Below are 19,654 nucleotides of genomic sequence, written 5' to 3'. Positions count from 1 at the left end.
GGGGTCTTAAATTAAACTACTAAAGAGGCTCAACACTGTTTAGCTGCCAAAAGCAGTTGGAATTGGGCCTAAACAGTGTGGTAAGTCTTTAGGTGATGGCTATTGTGTCTGTTTGACCTCTTCCAAATGTCTGTGCTGGCAATAAAAAGAAAAAGTTTCCTATTTAAATAGCTAGAGAATAAAAACTATTTGCCAGTAATGTGAAAAAACCTACAGCACCTGGTGTTCCCATGTGGTCTCCCACCCAAGTACTAACCAGGCCCAACACTGCTTAGCTTCCAAGATCAGACGAGATTGGGCCTATCCAATGTGGTATGGCTGTAGGTGAGTTAAAGCCACTTTTTTGCCCTCTTCTACTTCTATCACCAGGTAAGCTAATACAAAAGTTTCCTAACTGTATTGGCTTACTGAAAAAAATCATGTGTTGGTAATGTAAAAAGACCTACAGGACATGATATTAGCAGGGGGTCTTAAATTAAACTACAAAAGAGGCTCAACACTGTTTAGCTGCCAAAAGCAGTTGGAATTGAGCCTAAACAGTGTGGTAAGTCTTTAGGTGATGGCTATTGTGTCTGTTTGACCTCTTCCAAATGTCTGTGCTGGCAATAAAAAGAAAAAGTTTCCAATATAAATAGCTAGAGAATAAAAACAATTTGCATGTAATGTGAAAAAGCCTACAGCACCTGGTGTTCCCATGTGGTCTCCCACCCAATTACTAACCAGGCCCAACACTGCTTAGCTTCCAAGAACAGACGAGATTGGGCCTATCCAATGTGGTATGGCTGTAGGTGAAATACAGGCACTTTTTTGCCCTCTTCTACTTCTATCACCAGGTAAGCTAATAAAAAAGTTTCCTAACTGTATTGGCTTACTGAAAAAAATCATGTGTTGGTAATGTAAAAAGACCTACAGGACATGATATTAGCAGGGGGTCTTAAATTAAACTATTAAAGAGGCTCAACACTGTTTAGCTGCCAAAAGCAGTTGGAATTGGGCCTAAACAGTGTGGTAAGTCTTTATGTGATGGCTATTGTGTCTGTTTGACCTCTTCCAAATGTCTGTACTGGCAATAAAAAGAAAAAGTTTCCAATTTAAATAGCTAGAGAATAAAAACAATTTGCCTGTAATGTGAAAAAACCTACAGCACCTGGTGTTCCCATGTGGTCTCCCACCCAAGTACTAACCAGGCCCAACACTGCTTAGCTTCCAAGATCAGACGAGATTGGGCCTATCCAATGTGGTATGGCTGTAGGTGAGATACAGGCACTTTTTTGCCCTCTTCTACTTCTATCACCAGGTAAGCTAATACAAAAGTTTCCTAACTGTATTGGCTTACTGAAAAAAATCATGTCTTGGTAATGTAAAAAGACCTACAGGACATGATATTAGCAGGGGGTCTTAAATTAAACTACAAAAGAGGCTCAACACTGTTTAGCTGCCAAAAGCAGTTATAATTGAGCCTAAACAGTGTGGTAAGTCTTTAGGTGATGGCTATTGTGTCTGTTTGACCTCTTCCAAATGTCTGTGCTGGCAATAAAAAGAAAAAGTTTCCAATATAAATAGCTAGAGAATAAAAACAATTTGCCAGTAATGTGAAAAAACCTACAGCACCTGGTGTTCCCATGTGGTCTCCCACCCAAGTACTAACCATGCCCAACACTGCTTAGCTTCCAAGATCAGACGAGATTGGGCCTATCCAATGTGGTATGGCTGTAGGTGAGTTAAAGCCACTTTTTTGCCCTCTTCTACTTCTATCACCAGGTAAGCTAATACAAAAGTTTCCTAACTGTATTGGCTTACTGAAAAAAATCATGTGTTGGTAATGTAAAAAGACCTACAGGACATGATATTAGCAGGGGGTCTTAAATTAAACTACAAAAGAGGCTCAACACTGTTTAGCTGCCAAAAGCAGTTGGAATTGAGCCTAAACAGTGTGGTAAGTCTTTAGGTGATGGCTATTGTGTCTGTTTGACCTCTTCCAAATGTCTGTGCTGGCAATAAAAAGAAAAAGTTTCCAATATAAATAGCTAGAGAATAAAAACAATTTGCATGTAATGTGAAAAAACCTACAGCACCTGGTGTTCCCATGTGGTCTCCCACCCAATTACTAACCAGGCCCAACACTGCTTAGCTTCCAAGAACAGACGAGATTGGGCCTATCCAATGTGGTATGGCTGTAGGTGAAATACAGGCACTTTTTTGCCCTCTTCTACTTCTATCACCAGGTAAGCTAATAAAAAAGTTTCCTAACTGTATTGGCTTACTGAAAAAAATCATGTGTTGGTAATGTAAAAAGACCTACAGGACATGATATTAGCAGGGGGTCTTAAATTAAACTACTAAAGAGGCTCAACACTGTTTAGCTGCCAAAAGCAGTTGGAATTGGGCCTAAACAGTGTGGTAAGTCTTTATGTGATGGCTATTGTGTCTGTTTGACCTCTTCCAAATGTCTGTACTGGCAATAAAAAGAAAAAGTTTCCAATTTAAATAGCTAGAGAATAAAAACAATTTGCCTGTAATGTGAAAAAACCTACAGCACCTGGTGTTCCCATGTGGTCTCCCACCCAAGTACTAACCAGGCCCAACACTGCTTAGCTTCCAAGATCAGACGAGATTGGGCCTATCCAATGTGGTATGGCTGTAGGTGAGATACAGGCACTTTTTTGCCCTCTTCTACTTCTATCACCAGGTAAGCTAATACAAAAGTTTCCTAACTGTATTGGCTTACTGAAAAAAATCATGTCTTGGTAATGTAAAAAGACCTACAGGACATGATATTAGCAGGGGGTCTTAAATTAAACTACTAAAGAGGATCAACACTGTTTAGCTGCCAAAAGCAGTTGGAATTGGGCCTAAACAGTGTGGTAAGTCTTTAGGTGATGGCTATTGTGTCTGTTTGACCTCTTCCAAATGTCTGTACTGGCAATAAAAAGAAAAAGTTTCCAATTTAAATAGCTAGAGAATAAAAACAATTTGCCAGTAATGTGAAAAAACCTACAGCACCTGGTGTTCCCATGTGGTCTCCCACCCAAGTACTAACCAGGCCCAACACTGCTTAGCTTCCAAGATCAGACGAGATTGGGCCTATCCAATGTGGTATGGCTGTAGGTGAGTTAAAAGCACTTTTTTGCCCTCTTCTACTTCTATCACCAGGTAAGCTAATACAAAAGTTTCCTAACTGTATTGGCTTACTGAAAAAAATCATGTGTTTGTAATGTAAAAAGACCTACAGGACATGATATTAGCAGGGGGTCTTAAATTAAACTACAAAAGAGGCTCAACACTGTTTAGCTGCCAAAAGCAGTTGGAATTGAGCCTAAACAGTGTGGTAAGTCTTTAGGTGATGGCTATTGTGTCTGTTTGACCTCTTCCAAATGTCTGTGCTGGCAATAAAAAGAAAAAGTTTCCAATTTAAATAGCTAGAGAATAAAAACAATTTGCCAGTAATGTGAAAAAACCTACAGCACCTGGTGTTCCCATGTGGTCTCCCACCCAAGTACTAACCAGGCCCAACACTGCTTAGCTTCCAAGATCACGAGATTGGGCCTATCCAATGTGATATGGCTGTAGGTGAGATACAGGCACTTTTTTGCCCTCTTCTACTTCTATCACCAGGTAAGCTAATAAAAAAGTTTCCTAACTGTATTGGCTTACTTAAAAAAAATCATGTGTTGGTAATGTAAAAAGACCTACAGGACATGATATTAGCAGGGGGTCTTAAATTAAACTACTAAACAGGCTCAACACTGTTTAGCTGCCAAAAGCAGTTGGAATTGGGCCTAAACAGTGTGGTAAGTCTTTAGGTGATGGCTATTGTGTCTGTTTGACCTCTTCCAAATGTCTGTGCTGGCAATAAAAAGAAAAAGTTTCCAATATAAATAGCTAGAGAATAAAAACAATTTGCCTGTAATGTGAAAAAACCTACAGCACCTGGTGTTCCCATGTGGTCTCCCACCCAATTACTAACCAGGCCCAACACTGCTTAGCTTCCAAGAACAGACGAGATTGGGCCTATCCAATGTGGTATGGCTGTAGGTGAGATACAGGCACTTTTTGCCCTCTTCTACTTCTATCACCAGGTAAGCTAATACAAAAGTTTCCTAACTGTATTGGCTTACTGAAAAAAATCATGTGTTGGTAATGTAAAAAGACCTACAGGACATGATATTAGCAGGGGGTCTTAAATTAAACTACTAAAAAGGATCAACACGGTTTAGCTGCCAAAAGCAGTTGGAATTGGGCCTAAACAGTGTGGTAAGTCTTTAGGTGATGGCTATTGTGTCTGTTTGACCTCTTCCAAATGTCTGTACTGGCAATAAAAAGAAAAAGTTTCCAATTTAAATAGCTAGAGAATAAAAACAATTTGCCAGTAATGTGAAAAAACCTACAGCACCTGGTGTTCCCATGTGGTCTCCCACCCAAGTACTAACCAGGCCCAACACTGCTTAGCTTCCAAGATCAGACGAGATTGGGCCTATCCAATGTGGTATAGCTGTAGGTGAGTTAAAAGCACTTTTTTGCCCTCTTCTACTTCTATCACCAGGTAAGCTAATACAAAAGTTTCCTAACTGTATTGGCTTACTGAAAAAAATCATGTGTTGGTAATGTAAAAAGACCTACAGGACATGATATTAGCAGGGGGTCTTAAATTAAACTACAAAAGAGGCTCAACACTGTTTAGCTGCCAAAAGCAGTTGGAATTGAGCCTAAACAGTGTGGTAAGTCTTTAGGTGATGGCTATTGTGTCTGTTTGACCTCTTCCAAATGTCTGTACTGGCAATAAAAATAAAAAGTTTCCAATTTAAATAGCTAGAGAATAAAAACAATTTGCCAGTAATGGGAAAAAACCTACAGCACCTGGTGTTCCCATGTGGTCTCCCACCCAAGTACTAACCAGGCCCAACACTGCTTAGCTTCCAAGATCAGACGAGATTGGGCCTATCCAATGTGGTATGGCTGTAGGTGAGTTAAAAGCACTTTTTTGCCCTCTTCTACTTCTATCACCAGGTAAGCTAATACAAAAGTTTCCTAACTGTATTGGCTTACTGAAAAAAATCATGTGTTGGTAATGTAAAAAGACCTACAGGACATGATATTAGCAGAGGGTCTTAAATTAAACTACAAAAGAGGCTCAACACTGTTTAGCTGCCAAAAGCAGTTAGAATTGAGCCTAAACAGTGTGGTAAGTCCTTAGGTGATGGCTATTGTGTCTGTTTGACCTCTTCCAAATGTCTGTGCTGGCAATAAAAAGAAAAAGTTTCCAATTTAAATAGCTAGAGAATAAAAACAATTTGCCAGTAATGTGAAAAAACCTACAGCACCTGGTGTTCCCAGGTGGTCTCCCACCCAAGTACTAACCAGGCCCAACACTGCTTAGCTTCCAAGATCAGACGAGATTGGGCCTATCCAATGTGGTATGGCTGTAGGTGGTATGGCTGTAGGTGAGATACAGGCACTTTTTTGCCCTCTTCTACTTCTATCACCAGGTAAGCTAATAAAAAAGTTTCCTAACTGTATTGGCTTACTTAAAAAAAATCATGTGTTTGTAATGTAAAAAGACCTACAGGACATGATATTAGCAGGGGGTCTTAAATTAAACTACTAAACAGGCTCAACACTGTTTAGCTGCCAAAAGCAGTTGGAATTGGGCCTAAACAGTGTGGTAAGTCTTTAGGTGATGGCTATTGTGTCTGTTTGACCTCTTCAAAATGTCTGTGCTGGCAATAAAAAGATAAAGTTTCCTATTTAAATAGCTAGAGAATAAAAACAATTTGCCAGTAATGTGAAAAAACCTACAGCACCTGGTGTTCCCATGTGGTCTCCCACCCAAGTACTAACCAGGCCCAACACTGCTTAGCTTCCAAGATCAGACGAGATTGGGCCTATCCAATGTGGTATGGCTGTAGGTGAGTCAAAGGCACTTTTTTGCCCTCTTCTACTTCTATCACCAGGTAAGCTAATACAAAAGTTTCCTAACTGTATTGGCTTACTGAAAAAAATCATGTGTTGGTAATGTAAAAAGACCTACAGGACATGATATTAGCAGGGGGTCTTAAATTAAACTACTAAAGAGGCTCAACACTGTTTAGCTGCCAAAAGCAGTTGGAATTGGGCCTAAACAGTGTGGTAAGTCTTTAGGTGATGGCTATTGTGTCTGTTTGACCTCTTCCAAATGTCTGTGCTGGCAATAAAAAGAAAAAGTTTCCTATTTAAATAGCTAGAGAATAAAAACAATTTGCCAGTAATGTGAAAAAACCTACAGCACCTGGTGTTCCCATGTGGTCTCCCACCCAAGTACTAACCAGGCCCAACACTGCTTAGCTTCCAAGATCAGACGAGATTGGGCCTATCCAATGTGGTATGGCTGTAGGTGAGTTAAAGCCACTTTTTTGCCCTCTTCTACTTCTATCACCAGGTAAGCTAATACAAAAGTTTCCTAACTGTATTGGCTTACTGAAAAAAATCATGTGTTGGTAATGTAAAAAGACCTACAGGACATGATATTAGCAGGGGGTCTTAAATTAAACTACAAAAGAGGCTCAACACTGTTTAGCTGCCAAAAGCAGTTGGAATTGAGCCTAAACAGTGTGGTAAGTCTTTAGGTGATGGCTATTGTGTCTGTTTGACCTCTTCCAAATGTCTGTGCTGGCAATAAAAAGAAAAAGTTTCCAATATAAATAGCTAGAGAATAAAAACAATTTGCCTGTAATGTGAAAAAACCTACAGCACCTGGTGTTCCCATGTGGTCTCCCACCCAATTACTAACCAGGCCCAACACTGCTTAGCTTCCAAGAACAGACGAGATTGGGCCTATCCAATGTGGTATGGCTGTAGGTAAGATACAGGCACTTTTTTGCCCTCTTCTACTTCTATCACCAGGTAAGCTAATAAAAAAGTTTCCTAACTGTATTGGCCTACTGAAAAAAATCATGTGTTGGTAATGTAAAAAGACCTACAGGACATGATATTAGCAGGGGGTCTTAAATTAAACTACTAAAGAGGATCAACACTGTTTAGCTGCCAAAAGCAGTTGGAATTGAGCCTAAACAGTGTGGTAAGTCTTTAGGTGATGGCTATTGTGTCTGTTTGACCTCTTCCAAATGTCTGTGGTGGCAATAAAAAGAAAAAGTTTCCAATTTAAATAGCTAGAGAATAAAAACAATTTGCCAGTAATGTGAAAAAACCTACATCACCTGGTGTTCCCAGGTGGTCTCCCACCCAAGTACTAACCAGGCCCAACACTGCTTAGCTTCCAAGATCAGACGAGATTATGCCTATCCAATGTGGTATGGCTGTAGGTGAGTCAAAGGCACTTTTTTGCCCTCTTCTACTTCTATCACCAGGTAAGCTAATAAAAAAGTTTCCTAACTTTATTGGCTTACTGAAAAAAATCATGAGTTGGTAATGTAAAAAGACCTACAGGACATGATATTAGCAGGGGGTCTTAAATTAAACTACTAAAGAGGATCAACACTGTTTAGCTGCCAAAAGCAGTTGGAATTGGGCCTAAACAGTGTGGTAAGTCTTTAGGTGATGGCTATTGTGTCTGTTTGACCTCTTCCAAATGTCTGTACTGGCAATAAAAAGAAAAAGTTTCCAATTTAAATAGCTAGAGAATAAAAACAATTTGCCAGTAATGTGAAAAAACCTACAGCACCTGGTGTTCCCATGTGGTCTCCCACCCAAGTACTAACCAGGCCCAACACTGCTTAGCTTCCAAGATCAGACGAGATTGGGCCTATCCAATGTGGTATGGCTGTAGGTGAGTTAAAAGCACTTTTTTGCCCTCTTCTACTTCTATCACCAGGTAAGCTAATACAAAAGTTTCCTAACTGTATTGGCTTACTGAAAAAAATCATGTGTTGGTAATGTAAAAAGACCTACAGGACATGATATTAGCAGGGGGTCTTAAATTAAACTACAAAAGAGGCTCAACACTGTTTAGCTGCCAAAAGCAGTTGGAATTGAGCCTAAACAGTGTGGTAAGTCTTTAGGTGATGGCTATTGTGTCTGTTTGACCTCTTCCAAATGTCTGTGCTGGCAATAAAAAGAAAAAGTTTCCAATTTAAATAGCTAGAGAATAAAAACAATTTGCCAGTAATGTGAAAAAACCTTCAGCACCTGGTGTTCCCAGGTGGTCTCCCACCCAAGTACTAACCAGGCCCAACACTGCTTAGCTTCCAAGATCAGACGAGATTGGGCCTATCCAATGTGGTATGGTTGTAGGTGAGATACTGGCACTTTTTTGCCCTCTTCTACTTCTATCACCAGGTAAGCTAATAAAAAAGTTTCCTAACTGTATTGGCTTACTTAAAAAAAATCATGTGTTGGTAATGTAAAAAGACCTACAGGACATGATATTAGCAGGGGGTCTTAAATTAAACTACTAAACAGGCTCAACACTGTTTAGCTGCCAAAAGCAGTTGGAATTGGGCCTAAACAGTGTGGTAAGTCTTTAGGTGATGGCTATTGTGTCTGTTTGACCTCTTCCAAATGTCTGTACTGGCAATAAAAAGAAAAAGTTTCCAATTTAAATAGCTAGAGAATAAAAACAATTTGCCTGTAATGTGAAAAAACCTACAGCACCTGGTGTTCCCATGTGGTCTCCCACCCAAGTACTAACCAGGCCCAACACTGCTTAGCTTCCAAGATCAGACGAGATTGGGCCTATCCAATGTGGTATGGCTGTGGGTGAGATACAGGCACTTTTTTGCCCTCTTCTACTTCTATCACCAGGTAAGCTAAAAAAAAGTTTCCTAACTGTATTGGCTTACTGAAAAAAATCATGTGTTGGTAATGTAAAAAGACCTACAGGACATGATATTAGCAGGGGGTCTTAAATTAAACTACTAAAGAGGCTCAACACTGTTTAGCTGCCAAAAGCAGTTGGAATTGGGCCTAAACAGTGTGGTAAGTCTTTAGGTGATGGCTATTGTGTCTGTTTGACCTCTTCCAAATGTCTGTACTGGCAATAAAAAGAAAAAGTTTCCAATTTAAATAGCTAGAGAATAAAAACAATTTGCCAGTAATGTGAAAAAACCTACAGCACCTGGTGTTCCCATGTGGTCTCCCACCCAAGTACTAACCAGGCCCAACACTGCTTAGCTTCCAAGATCAGACGAGATTGGGCCTATCCAATGTGGTATGGCTGTAGGTGAGTTAAAAGCACTTTTTTGCCCTCTTCTACTTCTATCACCAGGTAAGCTAATACAAAAGTTTCCTAACTGTATTGGCTTACTGAAAAAAATCATGTGTTGGTAATGTAAAAAGACCTACAGGACATGATATTAGCAGGGGGTCTTAAATTAAACTACAAAAGAGGCTCAACACTGTTTAGCTGCAAAAAGCAGTTGGAATTGAGCCTAAACAGTGTGGTAAGTCTTTAGGTGATGGCTATTGTGTCTGTTTGACCTCTTCCAAATGTCTGTGCTGGCAATAAAAAGAAAAAGTTTCCAATTTAAATAGCTAGAGAATAAAAACAATTTGCCTGTAATGTGAAAAAACCTACAGCACCTGGTGTTCACATGTGGACTCCCACCCAAGTACTAACTAGGCCCAACACTGCTTAGCTTCCAAGATCAGACGAGATTGGGCCTATCCAATGTGGTATGGCTGTAGGTGAGATACATGCACTTTTTTGCCCTCTTCTACTTCTATCACCAGGTAAGCTAATAAAAAAGTTTCCTAACTGTATTGGCTTACTGAAAAAAATCATGTGTTGGTAATGTAAAAAGACCTACAGGACATGATATTAGCAGGGGGTCTTAAATTAAACTACTAAAGAGGCTCAATACTGTTTAGCTGCCAAAAGCAGTTGGAATTGGGCCTAAACAGTTTGGTATGTCTTTAGGTGATGGCTATTGTGTCTGTTTGACCTCTTCCAAATGTCTGTGCTGGCAATAAAAAGATAAAGTTTCCTATTTAAATAGCTAGAGAATAAAAACAATTTGCCAATAATGTGAAAAAACCTACAGCACCTGGTGTTCCCATGTGGTCTCCCACTCAAGTACTAACCAGGCCCAACACTGCTTAGCTTCCAAGATCAGACGAGATTGGGCCTATCCAATGTGGTATGGCTGTAGGTGAGTTAAAGCCACTTTTTTGCCCTCTTCTACTTCTATCACCAGGTAAGCTAATACAAAAGTTTCCTAACTGTATTGGCTTACTGAAAAAAATCATGTGTTGGTAATGTAAAAAGACCTACAGGACATGATATTAGCAGGGGGTCTTAAATTAAACTACAAAAGAGGCTCAACACTGTTTAGCTGCCAAAAGCAGTTGGAATTGAGCCTAAACAGTGTGGTAAGTCTATAGGTGATGGCTATTGTGTCTGTTTGACCTCTTCCAAATGTCTGTGCTGGCAATAAAAAGAAAAAGTTTCCAATATAAATAGCTAGAGAATAAAAACAATTTGCCTGTAATGTGAAAAAACCTACAGCACCTGGTGTTCCCATGTGGTCTCCCACCCAAGTACTAACCAGGCCCAACACTGCTTAGCTTCCAAGATCACACGAGATTGGGCCTATCCAATGTGGTATGGCTGTAGGTGAGTTAAAAGCACTTTTTTGCCCTCTTCTATTTCTATCACCAGGTAAGCTAATACAAAAGTTTCCTAACTGTATTGGCTTACTGAAAAAAATCATGTGTTGGTAATGTAAAAAGACCTACAGGACATGATATTAGCAGGGGGTCTTAAATTAAACTACAAAAGAGGCTCAACAATGTTTAGCTGCCAAAAGCAGTTGGAATTGAGCCTAAACAGTGTAATAAGTCTTTAGGTGATGGCTATTGTGTCTGTTTGACCTCTTCCAAATGTCTGTGCTGGCAATAAAAAGAAAAAGTTTCCAATTTAAATAGCTAGAGAATAAAAACAATTTGCCAGTAATGTGAAAAAACCTACAGCACCTGGTGTTCCCCCACCCAAGTACTAACCAGGCCCAACACTGCTTAGCTTCCAAGATCAGAAGAAATTGGGCCTATCCAATGTGGTATGGCTGTAGGTGAGATACAGGCACTTTTTTGCCCTCTTCTACTTCTATCACCAGGTAAGCTAATAAAAAAGTTTCCTAACTGTATTGGCTTACTTAAAAAAAATCATGTGTTGGTAATGTAAAAAGACCTACAGGACATGATATTAGCAGGGGGTCTTAAATTAAACTACTAAACAGGCTCAACACTGTTTAGCTGCCAAAAGCAGTTGGAATTGAGCCTAAACAGTGTGGTAAGTCTTTAGGTGATGGCTATTGTGTCTGTTTGACCTCTTCCAAATGTCTGTGCTGGCAATAAAAAGAAAAAGTTTCCAATTTAAATAGCTAGAGAATAAAAACAATTTGCCAGTAATGTGAAAAAACCTACAGCACCTGGTGTTCCCAGGTGGTCTCCCACCCAAGTACTAACCAGGCCCAACACTGGTTAGCTTCCAAGATCAGAAGAAATTGGGCCTATCCAATGTGGTATGGCTGTAGGTGAGATACAGGCACTTTTTTGCCCTCTTCTACTTCTATCACCAGGTAAGCTAATAAAAAAGTTTCCTAACTGTATTGGCTTACTTAAAAAAAATCATGTGTTGGTAATGTAAAAAGACCTACAGGACATGATATTAGCAGGGGGTCTTAAATTAAACTACTAAACAGGCTCAACACTGTTTAGCTGCCAAAAGCAGTTGGAATTGGGCCTAAACAGTGTGGTAAGTCTTTAGGTGATGGCTATTGTGTCTGTTTGACCTCTTCCAAATGTCTGTACTGGCAATAAAAAGAAAAAGTTTCCAATTTAAATAGCTAGAGAATAAAAACAATTTGCCTGTAATGTGAAAAAACCTACAGCACCTGGTGTTCCCATGTGGTCTCCCACCCAAGTACTAACCAGGCCCAACACTGCTTAGCTTCCAAGATCAGACGAGATTGGGCCTATCCAATGTGGTATGGCTGTAGGTGAGATACAGGCACTTTTTTGCCCTCTTCTACTTCTATCACAAGGTAAGCTAATAAAAAAGTTTCCTAACTGTATTGGCTTACTGAAAAAAATCATGTGTTTGTAATGTAAAAAGACCTACAGGACATGATATTAGCAGGGGGTCTTAAATTAAACTACTAAAGAGGCTCAACACTGTTTAGCTGCCAAAAGCAGTTGGAATTGGGCCTAAACAGTGTGGTAAGTCTTTAGGTGATGGCTATTGTGTCTGTTTGACCTCTTCCAAATGTCTGTACTGGCAATAAAAAGAAAAAGTTTCCAATTTAAATAGCTAGAGAATAAAAACAATTTGCCAGTAATGTGAAAAAACCTACAGCACCTGGTGTTCCCATGTGGTCTCCCACCCAAGTACTAACCAGGACTAACACTGCTTAGCTTCCAAGTTCAGGCCTATCCAATGTGGTATGGCTGTAGGTGAGTTAAAAGCGCTTGTTTGCCCTCTTCTACTTCTATCACCAGGTAAACTAATACAAAAGTTTCCTAACTGTATTGGCTTACTGAAAAAAATCATGTGTTGGTAATGTAAAAAGACCTACAGGACATGATATTAGCAGGGGGTCTTAAATTAAACTACAAAAGAGGCTCAACACTGTTTAGCTGAAAAAAGCAGTTGGAATTGAGCCTAAACAGTGTGGTAAGTCTTTAGGTGATGGCTATTGTGTCTGTTTGACCTCTTCCAAATGTCTGTGCTGGCAATAAAAAGAAAAAGTTTCCAATTTAAATAGCTAGAGAATAAAAACAATTTGCCTGTAATGTGAAAAAACCTACAGCACCTGGTGTTCCCATGTGGTCTCCCACCCAAGTACTAACTAGGCCCAACACTGCTTAGCTTCCAAGATCAGACGAGATTGGGCCTATCCAATGTGGTATGGCTGTAGGTGAGATACAGGCACTTTTTTGCCCTCTTCTACTTCTATCACAAGGTAAGCTAATAAAAAAGTTTCCTAACTGTATTGGCTTACTGAAAAAAATCATGTGTTGGTAATGTAAAAAGACCTACAGGACATGATATTAGCAGGGGGTCTTAAATTAAACTACAAAAGAGGCTCAACACTGTTTTGCTGCCAAAAGCAGTTGGAATTGGGCCTAAACAGTGTGGTAAGTCTTTAGGTGATGGCTATTATGTCTGTTTGACCTCTTCCAAATGTCTGTATTGGCAATAAAAAGAAAAAGTTTCCAATTTAAATAGCTAGAGAATAAAAACAATTTGCCAGTAATGTGAAAAAACCTACAGCACCTGGTGTTCTCAGGTGGTCTCCCACCCAAGTACTAACCAGGCCCAACACTGCTTAACATCCAAGATCAGACGAGATTGGGCCTATCCAATGTGGTATGGCTGTAGGTGAGATACAGGCACTTTTTTGCCCTCTTCTACTTCTATTACCAGGTAAGCTAATACAAAAGTTTCCTAACTGTATTGGCTTACTGAAAAAAATCATGTGTTGGTAATGTAAAAAGACCTACAGGACATGATATTAGCAGGGGGTCTTAAATTAAACTACTAAAGAGGCTCAACACTGTTTAGCTGCCAAAAGCAGTTGGAATTGAGCCTAAACAGTGTGGTAAGTCTTTAGGTGATGGCTAGTGTGTCTGTTTGACCTCTTCCAAATGTCTGTGCTGGCAATAAAAAGAAAAAGTTTCCAATATAAATAGCTAGAGAATAAAAACAATTTGCCAGTAATGTGAAAAAATCTACAGCACCTGGTGTTCCCAGGTGGTCTCCCACCCAAGTACTAACCAGGCCCAACACTGCTTAGCTTCCAAGATCAGACGAGATTGGGACTATCCAATGTGGTATGGCTGTAGGTGAGATACAGGCATTTTTTTGCCCTCTTCTACTTCTATCACCAGGTAAGCTAATACAAAAGTTTCCTAACTGTATTGGCTTACTGAAAAAAATCATGTGTTGGTAATGTAAAAAGACCTACAGGACATGATATTAGCAGGGGGTCTTAAATTAAACTACAAAAGTGGCTCAACACTGTTTAGCTGCCAAAAGCAGTTGGAATTGAGCCTAAACAGTGTGGTAAGTCTTTAGGTGATGGCTATTGTGTCTGTTTGACCTCTTCAAAATGTCTGTGCTGGCAATAAAAAGAAAAAGTTTCCAATTTAAATAGCTAGAGAATAAAAACAATTTGCCAGTAATGTGAAAAACCTACAGCACCTGGTGTTCCCAGGTGGTCTCCCACCCAAGTACTAACCAGGCCCAACACTGCTTAGCTTCCAAGATCAGACGAGATTGGGCCTATCCAATGTGGTATGGCTGTAGGTGAGATAAAGGCACTTTTTTGCCCTCTTCTACTTCTATCACCAGGTAAGCTAATAAAAAAGTTTTCTAACTGTATTGGCTTACTTAAAAAAAATCATGTGTTGGTAATGTAAAAAGACCTACAGGACATGATATTAGCAGGGGGTCTTAAATTAAACTACTAAACAGGCTCAACACTGTTTAGCTGCCAAAAGCAGTTGGAATTGGGCCTAAACAGTGTGGTAAGTCTTTAGGTGATGGCTATTGTGTCTGTTTGACCTCTTCCAAATGTCTGTACTGGCAATAAAAAGAAAAAGTTTCCAATTTAAATAGATAGAGAATAAAAACAATTTGCCTGTAATGTGAAAAAACCTACAGCACCTGGTGTTCCCATGTGGTCTCCCACCCAAGTACTAACCAGGCCCAACACTGCTTAGCTTCCAAGATCAGACGAGATTGGGCCTATCCAATGTGCTATGGCTGTAGGTGAGATACAGGCACTTTTTTGCCCTCTTCTACTTCTATCACCAGGTAAGCTAATAAAAAAGTTTCCTAACTGTATTGGCTTACTGAAAAAAATCATGTGTTGGTAATGTAAAAAGACCTACAGGACATGATATTAGCAGGGAGTCTTAAATTAAACTACTAAAGAGGCCCAACACTGTTTAGCTGCCAAAAGCAGTTGGAATTGGGCCTAAACAGTGTGGTAAGTCTTTAGGTGATGGCTATTGTGTCTGTTTGACCTCTTCAAAATGTCTGTACTGGCAATAAAAATAAAAAGTTTCCAATTTAAATAGCTAGAGAATAAAAACAATTTGCCTGTAATGTGAAAAAACCTACAGCATCTGGTGTTCCCATGTGGTCTCCCACCCAAGTACTAACCAGGCCCAACACTGCTTAGCTTCCAAGATCAGACGAGATTGGGCCTATCCAATGTGGTATGGCTGTAGGTGAGTTAAAGCCACTTTTTTGCCCTCTTCTACTTCTATCACCAGGTAAGCTAATACAAAAGTTTCCTAACTGTATTGGCTTACTGAAAAAAATCATGTGTTGGTAATGTAAAAAGACCTACAGGACATGATATTAGCAGGGGGTCTTAAATTAAACTACAAAAGAGGCTCAACACTGTTTAGTTGCCAAAAGCAGTTGGAATTAAGCCTAAACAGTGTGGTAAGTCTATAGGTGATGGCTATTGTGTCTGTTTGACCTCTTCCAAATGTCTGTGCTGGCAATAAAAAGAAAAAGTTTCCAATATAAATAGCTAGAGAATAAAAACAATTTGCCTGTAATGTGAAAAAACCTACAGCACCTGGTGTTCCCATGTGGTCTCCCACCCAATTACTAACCAGGCCCAACACTGCTTAGCTTCCAAGAACAGACGAGATTGGGCCTATCCAATGTGGAATGGCTGTAGGTGAGTTAAAGCCACTTTTTTGCCCTCTTCTACTTCTATTACCAGGTAAGCTAATACAAAAGTTTCCTAACTGTATTGGCTTACTGAAAAAAATCATGTGTTGGTAATGTAAAAAGACCTACAGGACATGATATTAGCAGGGGGTCTTAAATTAAACTACTAAAGAGGCTCAACACTGTTTAGCTGCCAAAAGCAGTTGGAATTGGGCCTAAACAGTGTGGTAAGTCTTTATGTGATGGCTATTGTGTCTGTTTGACCTCTTCCAAATGTCTGTACTGGCAATAAAAAGAAAAAGTTTCCAATTTAAATAGCTAGAGAATAAAAACAATTTGCCTGTAATGTGAAAAAACCTACAGCACCTGGTGTTCCCATGTGGTCTCCCACCCAATTACTAACCAGGCCCAACACTGCTTAGCTTCCAAGAACAGACGAGATTGGGCCTATCCAATGTGGTATGGCTGTAGGTGAAATACAGGCACTTTTTTGCCGTCTTCTACTTCTATCACCAGGTAAGCTAATAAAAAAGTTTCCTAACTGTATTGGCTTACTGAAAAAAATCATGTGTTGGTAATGTAAAAAGACCTACAGGACATGATATTAGCAGGGGGTCTTAAATTAAACTACTAAAGAGGCTCAACACTGTTTAGCTGCCAAAAGCAGTTGGAATTGGGCCTAAACAGTGTGGTAAGTCTTTATGTGATGGCTATTGTGTCTGTTTGACCTCTTCAAAATGTCTGTACTGGCAATAAAAAGAAAAAAGTTTCCAATTTAAATAGATAGAGAATAAAAACAATTTGCCTGTAATGTGAAAAAACCTACAGCACGTGGTGTTCCCATGTGGTCTCCCACCCAAGTACTAACCAGGCCCAACACTGCTTAGCTTCCAAGATCAGACGAGATTGGGCCTATCCAATGTGGTATGGCTGTAGGTGAGATACAGGCACTTTTTTGCCCTCTTCTACTTCTATCACCAGGTAAGCTAATAAAAAAGTTTCCTAACTGTATTGGCTTACTGAAAAAAATCATGTGTTGGTAATGTAAAAAGACCTACAGGACATGATATTAGCAGGGGGTCTTAAATTAAACTACTAAAGAGGCTCAACACTGTTTAGCTGCCAAAAGCAGTTGGAATTGGGCCTAAACAGTGTGGTAAGTCTTTAGGTGATGGCTATTGTGTCTGTTTGACCTCTTCCAAATGTCTGTGCTGGCAATAAAAAGAAAAAGTTTCCAATTTAAATAGCTAGAGAATAAAAACAATTTGCCAGTAATGTGAAAAAACCTACAGCACCTGGTGTTCCCATGTGGTCTCCCACCCAAGTACTAACCAGGCCCAACACTGCTTAGCTTCCAAGATCAGACGAGATTGGGCCTATCCAATGTGGTATGGCTGTAGGTGAGTTAAGTCCACTTTTTTGCCCTCTTCTACTTCTATTACCAGGTAAGCTAATACAAAAGTTTCCTAACTGTATTGGCTTACTGAAAAAAATCATGTGTTGGTAATGTAAAAAGACCTACAGGACATGATATTAGCAGGGTGTCTTAAATTAAACTACAAAAGAGGCTCAACACTGTTTAGCTGCCAAAAGCATTTGGAATTGAGCCTAAACAGTGTGGTAAGTCTTTAGGTGATGGCTATTGTGTCTGTTTGACCTCTTCCAAATGTCTGTGCTGGCAATAAAATGAAAAAGTTTCCAATATAAATAGCTAGAGAATAAAAACAATTTGCCAGTAATGTGAAAAAACCTACAGCACCTGGTGTTCCCATGTGGTCTCCAACCCAAGTACTAACCAGGCCCAACACTGCTTAGCTTCCAAGATCAGACGAGATTGAGCCTATCCAATGTGGTATGGCTGTAGGTGAGTTAAAGCCACTTTTTTGCCCTCTTCTACTTCTATCACCAGGTAAGCTAATACAAACGTTTCCTAACTGTATTGGCTTACTGAAAAAAATCATGTGTTGGTAATGTAAAAAGACCTACAGGACATGATATTAGCAGGGCAACTTAAATTAAACTACTAAAGAGGCTCAACACTGTTTAGCTGCCAAAAGCAGTTGGAATTGGGCCTAAACAGTGTGGTAAGTCTTTAGGTGATGGCTATTGTGTCTGTTTGACCTCTTCCAAATGTCTGTACTGGCAATAAAAAGAAAAAGTTTCCAATTTAAATAGCTAGAGAATAAAAACAATTTGCCTGTAATGTGAAAAAACCTACAGCACCTGGTGTTCCCATGTGGTCTCCCACCCAATTACTAACCAGGCCCAACACTGCTTAGCTTCCAAGAACAGACGAGATTGGGCCTATCCAATGTGGTATGGCTGTAGGTGAAATACAGGCACTTTTTTGCCCTCTTCTACTTCTATCACCAGGTAAGCTAATAAAAAAGTTTCCTAACTGTATTGGCTTACTGAAAAAAATCATGTGTTGGTAATGTAAAAAGACCTACAGGACATGATATTAGCAGGGGGTCTTAAATTAAACTACTAAAGAGGCTCAACACTGTTTAGCTGCCAAAAGCAGTTGGAATTGGGCCTAAACAGTGTGGTAAGTCTTTAGGTGATGGCTATTGTGTCTGTTTGACCTCTTCCAAATGTCTGTACTGGCAATAAAAAGAAAAAAGTTTCCAATTTAAATAGCTAGAGAATAAAAACAATTTGCCTGTAATGTGAAAAAACCTACAGCACCTGGTGTTCCCATGTGGTCTCCCACCCAAGTACTAACCAGGCCCAACACTGCTTAGCTTCCAAGATCAGACGAGATTGGGCCTATCCAATGTGGTATGGCTGTAGGTGAGATGCAGGCACTTTTTTGCCCTCTTCTACTTCTATCACCAGGTAAGCTAATAAAAAAGTTTCCTAACTGTATTGGCTTACTGAAAAAAATCATGTGTTGGTAATGTAAAAAGACCTACAGGACATGATATTAGCAGGGGGTCTTAAATTAAACTACTAAAGAGGCTCAACACTGTTTAGCTGCCAAAAGCAGTTGGAATTGGGCCTAAACAGTGTGGTAAGTCTTTAGGTGATGGCTATTGTGTCTGTTTGACCTCTTCCAAATGTCTGTGCTGGCAATAAAAAGAAAAAGTTTCCAATTTAAATAGCTAGAGAATAAAAACAATTTGCCAGTAATGTGAAAAAACCTACAGCACCTGGTGTTCCCATGTGGTCTCCCACCCAAGTACTAACCAGGCCCAACACTGCTTAGCTTCCAAGATCAGACGAGATTGGGCCTATCCAATGTGGTATGGCTGTAGGTGAGTTAAATCCACTTTTTTGCCCTCTTCTACTTCTATTACCAGGTAAGCTAATACAAAAGTTTCCTAACTGTATTGGCTTACTGAAAAAAATCATGTGTTGGTAATGTAAAAAGACCTACAGGACATGATATTAGCAGGGGGTCTTAAATTAAACTACAAAAGAGGCTCAACACTGTTTAGCTGCCAAAAGCAGTTGGAATTGAGCCTAAACATTGTGGTAAGTCTTTAGGTGATGGCTATTGTGTCTGTTTGACCTCTTCCAAATGTCTGTGCTGGCAATAAAATGAAAAAGTTTCCAATATAAATAGCTAGAGAATAAAAACAATTTGCCAGTAATGTGAAAAAACCTACAGCACCTGGTGTTCCCATGTGGTCTCCCACCCGAGTACTAACCTGGCCCAACACTGCTTAGCTTCCAAGATCAGACGAAATTGAGCCTATCCAATGTGGTATGGCTGTAGGTGAGTTAAATTCACTTTTTTGCAATCTTCTACTTCTATCACCAGGTAAGCTAATAAAAAAGTTTCCTAACTGTATTGGCTTACTTAAAAAAAATCATGTGTTGGTAATGTAAAAAGACCTACAGGACATGATATTAGCAGGGGGTCTTAAATTAAACTACTAAACAGGCTCAACACTGTTTAGCTGCCAAAAGCAGTTGGAATTGGGCCTAAACAGTGTGGTAAGTCTTTAGGTGATGGCTATTGTGTCTGTTTGACCTCTTACAAATGTCTGTGCTGGCAATAAAAAGAAATAGTTTCCAATATAA

General features: G+C 39.6%; 30 non-coding genes and 12 pseudogenes across 30 annotated transcripts; all 42 read right to left on the bottom strand.

Moving 5' to 3' along the window:
• Positions 1-207: 207 nt before the first annotated feature.
• On the bottom strand, positions 208-326 carry LOC146013231 (5S ribosomal RNA). The gene has a single exon (XR_014446211.1). It is a non-coding gene; the product is annotated as a 5S ribosomal RNA (ribosomal RNA).
• A 345-nt stretch (positions 327-671) lies between these two features.
• Positions 672-790, bottom strand: LOC146010964 (5S ribosomal RNA; annotated as a pseudogene).
• A 345-nt stretch (positions 791-1,135) lies between these two features.
• Positions 1,136-1,254, bottom strand: LOC146013230 (5S ribosomal RNA). The gene has a single exon (XR_014446210.1). It is a non-coding gene; the product is annotated as a 5S ribosomal RNA (ribosomal RNA).
• A 345-nt stretch (positions 1,255-1,599) lies between these two features.
• LOC146016339 (5S ribosomal RNA) lies at positions 1,600-1,718 on the bottom strand. Its single transcript, XR_014449235.1, has one exon. It is a non-coding gene; the product is annotated as a 5S ribosomal RNA (ribosomal RNA).
• A 345-nt stretch (positions 1,719-2,063) lies between these two features.
• On the bottom strand, positions 2,064-2,182 carry LOC146010422 (5S ribosomal RNA; annotated as a pseudogene).
• A 345-nt stretch (positions 2,183-2,527) lies between these two features.
• On the bottom strand, positions 2,528-2,646 carry LOC146013229 (5S ribosomal RNA). The gene has a single exon (XR_014446209.1). It is a non-coding gene; the product is annotated as a 5S ribosomal RNA (ribosomal RNA).
• A 345-nt stretch (positions 2,647-2,991) lies between these two features.
• On the bottom strand, positions 2,992-3,110 carry LOC146013228 (5S ribosomal RNA). Its single transcript, XR_014446208.1, has one exon. It is a non-coding gene; the product is annotated as a 5S ribosomal RNA (ribosomal RNA).
• Positions 3,111-3,455: 345 nt separating this feature from the next.
• On the bottom strand, positions 3,456-3,572 carry LOC146010626 (5S ribosomal RNA; annotated as a pseudogene).
• A 346-nt stretch (positions 3,573-3,918) lies between these two features.
• Positions 3,919-4,037, bottom strand: LOC146010421 (5S ribosomal RNA; annotated as a pseudogene).
• A 344-nt stretch (positions 4,038-4,381) lies between these two features.
• LOC146014455 (5S ribosomal RNA) lies at positions 4,382-4,500 on the bottom strand. Its single transcript, XR_014447408.1, has one exon. It is a non-coding gene; the product is annotated as a 5S ribosomal RNA (ribosomal RNA).
• Positions 4,501-4,845: 345 nt separating this feature from the next.
• LOC146013227 (5S ribosomal RNA) lies at positions 4,846-4,964 on the bottom strand. Its single transcript, XR_014446207.1, has one exon. It is a non-coding gene; the product is annotated as a 5S ribosomal RNA (ribosomal RNA).
• Positions 4,965-5,309: 345 nt separating this feature from the next.
• On the bottom strand, positions 5,310-5,428 carry LOC146014998 (5S ribosomal RNA). Its single transcript, XR_014447934.1, has one exon. It is a non-coding gene; the product is annotated as a 5S ribosomal RNA (ribosomal RNA).
• A 361-nt stretch (positions 5,429-5,789) lies between these two features.
• On the bottom strand, positions 5,790-5,908 carry LOC146013225 (5S ribosomal RNA). The gene has a single exon (XR_014446205.1). It is a non-coding gene; the product is annotated as a 5S ribosomal RNA (ribosomal RNA).
• A 345-nt stretch (positions 5,909-6,253) lies between these two features.
• On the bottom strand, positions 6,254-6,372 carry LOC146013224 (5S ribosomal RNA). Its single transcript, XR_014446204.1, has one exon. It is a non-coding gene; the product is annotated as a 5S ribosomal RNA (ribosomal RNA).
• A 345-nt stretch (positions 6,373-6,717) lies between these two features.
• LOC146010420 (5S ribosomal RNA) lies at positions 6,718-6,836 on the bottom strand (annotated as a pseudogene).
• Positions 6,837-7,181: 345 nt separating this feature from the next.
• LOC146010915 (5S ribosomal RNA) lies at positions 7,182-7,300 on the bottom strand (annotated as a pseudogene).
• Positions 7,301-7,645: 345 nt separating this feature from the next.
• LOC146013222 (5S ribosomal RNA) lies at positions 7,646-7,764 on the bottom strand. Its single transcript, XR_014446203.1, has one exon. It is a non-coding gene; the product is annotated as a 5S ribosomal RNA (ribosomal RNA).
• Positions 7,765-8,109: 345 nt separating this feature from the next.
• LOC146017397 (5S ribosomal RNA) lies at positions 8,110-8,228 on the bottom strand. The gene has a single exon (XR_014450271.1). It is a non-coding gene; the product is annotated as a 5S ribosomal RNA (ribosomal RNA).
• Positions 8,229-8,574: 346 nt separating this feature from the next.
• On the bottom strand, positions 8,575-8,693 carry LOC146015595 (5S ribosomal RNA). The gene has a single exon (XR_014448512.1). It is a non-coding gene; the product is annotated as a 5S ribosomal RNA (ribosomal RNA).
• Positions 8,694-9,037: 344 nt separating this feature from the next.
• LOC146013221 (5S ribosomal RNA) lies at positions 9,038-9,156 on the bottom strand. The gene has a single exon (XR_014446202.1). It is a non-coding gene; the product is annotated as a 5S ribosomal RNA (ribosomal RNA).
• Positions 9,157-9,501: 345 nt separating this feature from the next.
• Positions 9,502-9,620, bottom strand: LOC146010382 (5S ribosomal RNA; annotated as a pseudogene).
• Positions 9,621-9,965: 345 nt separating this feature from the next.
• Positions 9,966-10,084, bottom strand: LOC146014383 (5S ribosomal RNA). The gene has a single exon (XR_014447337.1). It is a non-coding gene; the product is annotated as a 5S ribosomal RNA (ribosomal RNA).
• A 345-nt stretch (positions 10,085-10,429) lies between these two features.
• Positions 10,430-10,548, bottom strand: LOC146015052 (5S ribosomal RNA). Its single transcript, XR_014447985.1, has one exon. It is a non-coding gene; the product is annotated as a 5S ribosomal RNA (ribosomal RNA).
• A 345-nt stretch (positions 10,549-10,893) lies between these two features.
• On the bottom strand, positions 10,894-11,002 carry LOC146011642 (5S ribosomal RNA; annotated as a pseudogene).
• A 346-nt stretch (positions 11,003-11,348) lies between these two features.
• LOC146017355 (5S ribosomal RNA) lies at positions 11,349-11,467 on the bottom strand. The gene has a single exon (XR_014450230.1). It is a non-coding gene; the product is annotated as a 5S ribosomal RNA (ribosomal RNA).
• A 346-nt stretch (positions 11,468-11,813) lies between these two features.
• On the bottom strand, positions 11,814-11,932 carry LOC146013220 (5S ribosomal RNA). The gene has a single exon (XR_014446201.1). It is a non-coding gene; the product is annotated as a 5S ribosomal RNA (ribosomal RNA).
• A 345-nt stretch (positions 11,933-12,277) lies between these two features.
• On the bottom strand, positions 12,278-12,386 carry LOC146011687 (5S ribosomal RNA; annotated as a pseudogene).
• Positions 12,387-12,731: 345 nt separating this feature from the next.
• Positions 12,732-12,850, bottom strand: LOC146015838 (5S ribosomal RNA). The gene has a single exon (XR_014448747.1). It is a non-coding gene; the product is annotated as a 5S ribosomal RNA (ribosomal RNA).
• A 345-nt stretch (positions 12,851-13,195) lies between these two features.
• LOC146014690 (5S ribosomal RNA) lies at positions 13,196-13,314 on the bottom strand. Its single transcript, XR_014447636.1, has one exon. It is a non-coding gene; the product is annotated as a 5S ribosomal RNA (ribosomal RNA).
• Positions 13,315-13,659: 345 nt separating this feature from the next.
• On the bottom strand, positions 13,660-13,778 carry LOC146014969 (5S ribosomal RNA). The gene has a single exon (XR_014447907.1). It is a non-coding gene; the product is annotated as a 5S ribosomal RNA (ribosomal RNA).
• A 344-nt stretch (positions 13,779-14,122) lies between these two features.
• Positions 14,123-14,241, bottom strand: LOC146014986 (5S ribosomal RNA). The gene has a single exon (XR_014447923.1). It is a non-coding gene; the product is annotated as a 5S ribosomal RNA (ribosomal RNA).
• A 346-nt stretch (positions 14,242-14,587) lies between these two features.
• Positions 14,588-14,706, bottom strand: LOC146016609 (5S ribosomal RNA). The gene has a single exon (XR_014449494.1). It is a non-coding gene; the product is annotated as a 5S ribosomal RNA (ribosomal RNA).
• A 345-nt stretch (positions 14,707-15,051) lies between these two features.
• On the bottom strand, positions 15,052-15,170 carry LOC146016469 (5S ribosomal RNA). Its single transcript, XR_014449361.1, has one exon. It is a non-coding gene; the product is annotated as a 5S ribosomal RNA (ribosomal RNA).
• Positions 15,171-15,515: 345 nt separating this feature from the next.
• On the bottom strand, positions 15,516-15,634 carry LOC146010990 (5S ribosomal RNA; annotated as a pseudogene).
• A 345-nt stretch (positions 15,635-15,979) lies between these two features.
• On the bottom strand, positions 15,980-16,098 carry LOC146010419 (5S ribosomal RNA; annotated as a pseudogene).
• Positions 16,099-16,444: 346 nt separating this feature from the next.
• Positions 16,445-16,563, bottom strand: LOC146016707 (5S ribosomal RNA). The gene has a single exon (XR_014449589.1). It is a non-coding gene; the product is annotated as a 5S ribosomal RNA (ribosomal RNA).
• Positions 16,564-16,908: 345 nt separating this feature from the next.
• Positions 16,909-17,027, bottom strand: LOC146013219 (5S ribosomal RNA). The gene has a single exon (XR_014446200.1). It is a non-coding gene; the product is annotated as a 5S ribosomal RNA (ribosomal RNA).
• Positions 17,028-17,372: 345 nt separating this feature from the next.
• LOC146010293 (5S ribosomal RNA) lies at positions 17,373-17,491 on the bottom strand. Its single transcript, XR_014444808.1, has one exon. It is a non-coding gene; the product is annotated as a 5S ribosomal RNA (ribosomal RNA).
• A 345-nt stretch (positions 17,492-17,836) lies between these two features.
• On the bottom strand, positions 17,837-17,955 carry LOC146010417 (5S ribosomal RNA; annotated as a pseudogene).
• Positions 17,956-18,301: 346 nt separating this feature from the next.
• LOC146013218 (5S ribosomal RNA) lies at positions 18,302-18,420 on the bottom strand. Its single transcript, XR_014446199.1, has one exon. It is a non-coding gene; the product is annotated as a 5S ribosomal RNA (ribosomal RNA).
• A 345-nt stretch (positions 18,421-18,765) lies between these two features.
• On the bottom strand, positions 18,766-18,884 carry LOC146013217 (5S ribosomal RNA). Its single transcript, XR_014446198.1, has one exon. It is a non-coding gene; the product is annotated as a 5S ribosomal RNA (ribosomal RNA).
• Positions 18,885-19,229: 345 nt separating this feature from the next.
• On the bottom strand, positions 19,230-19,348 carry LOC146016660 (5S ribosomal RNA). The gene has a single exon (XR_014449543.1). It is a non-coding gene; the product is annotated as a 5S ribosomal RNA (ribosomal RNA).
• Positions 19,349-19,654: the final 306 nt, after the last annotated feature.

The sequence above is a fragment of the Crinia signifera genome, chromosome 6 (assembly GCF_055691185.1).
Source record: "Crinia signifera chromosome 6, ASM5569118v1, whole genome shotgun sequence".
NCBI classification, from domain to species: Eukaryota; Metazoa; Chordata; class Amphibia; order Anura; family Myobatrachidae; genus Crinia; species Crinia signifera.
This window is presented reverse-complemented; position numbering and strand designations above follow the sequence as displayed.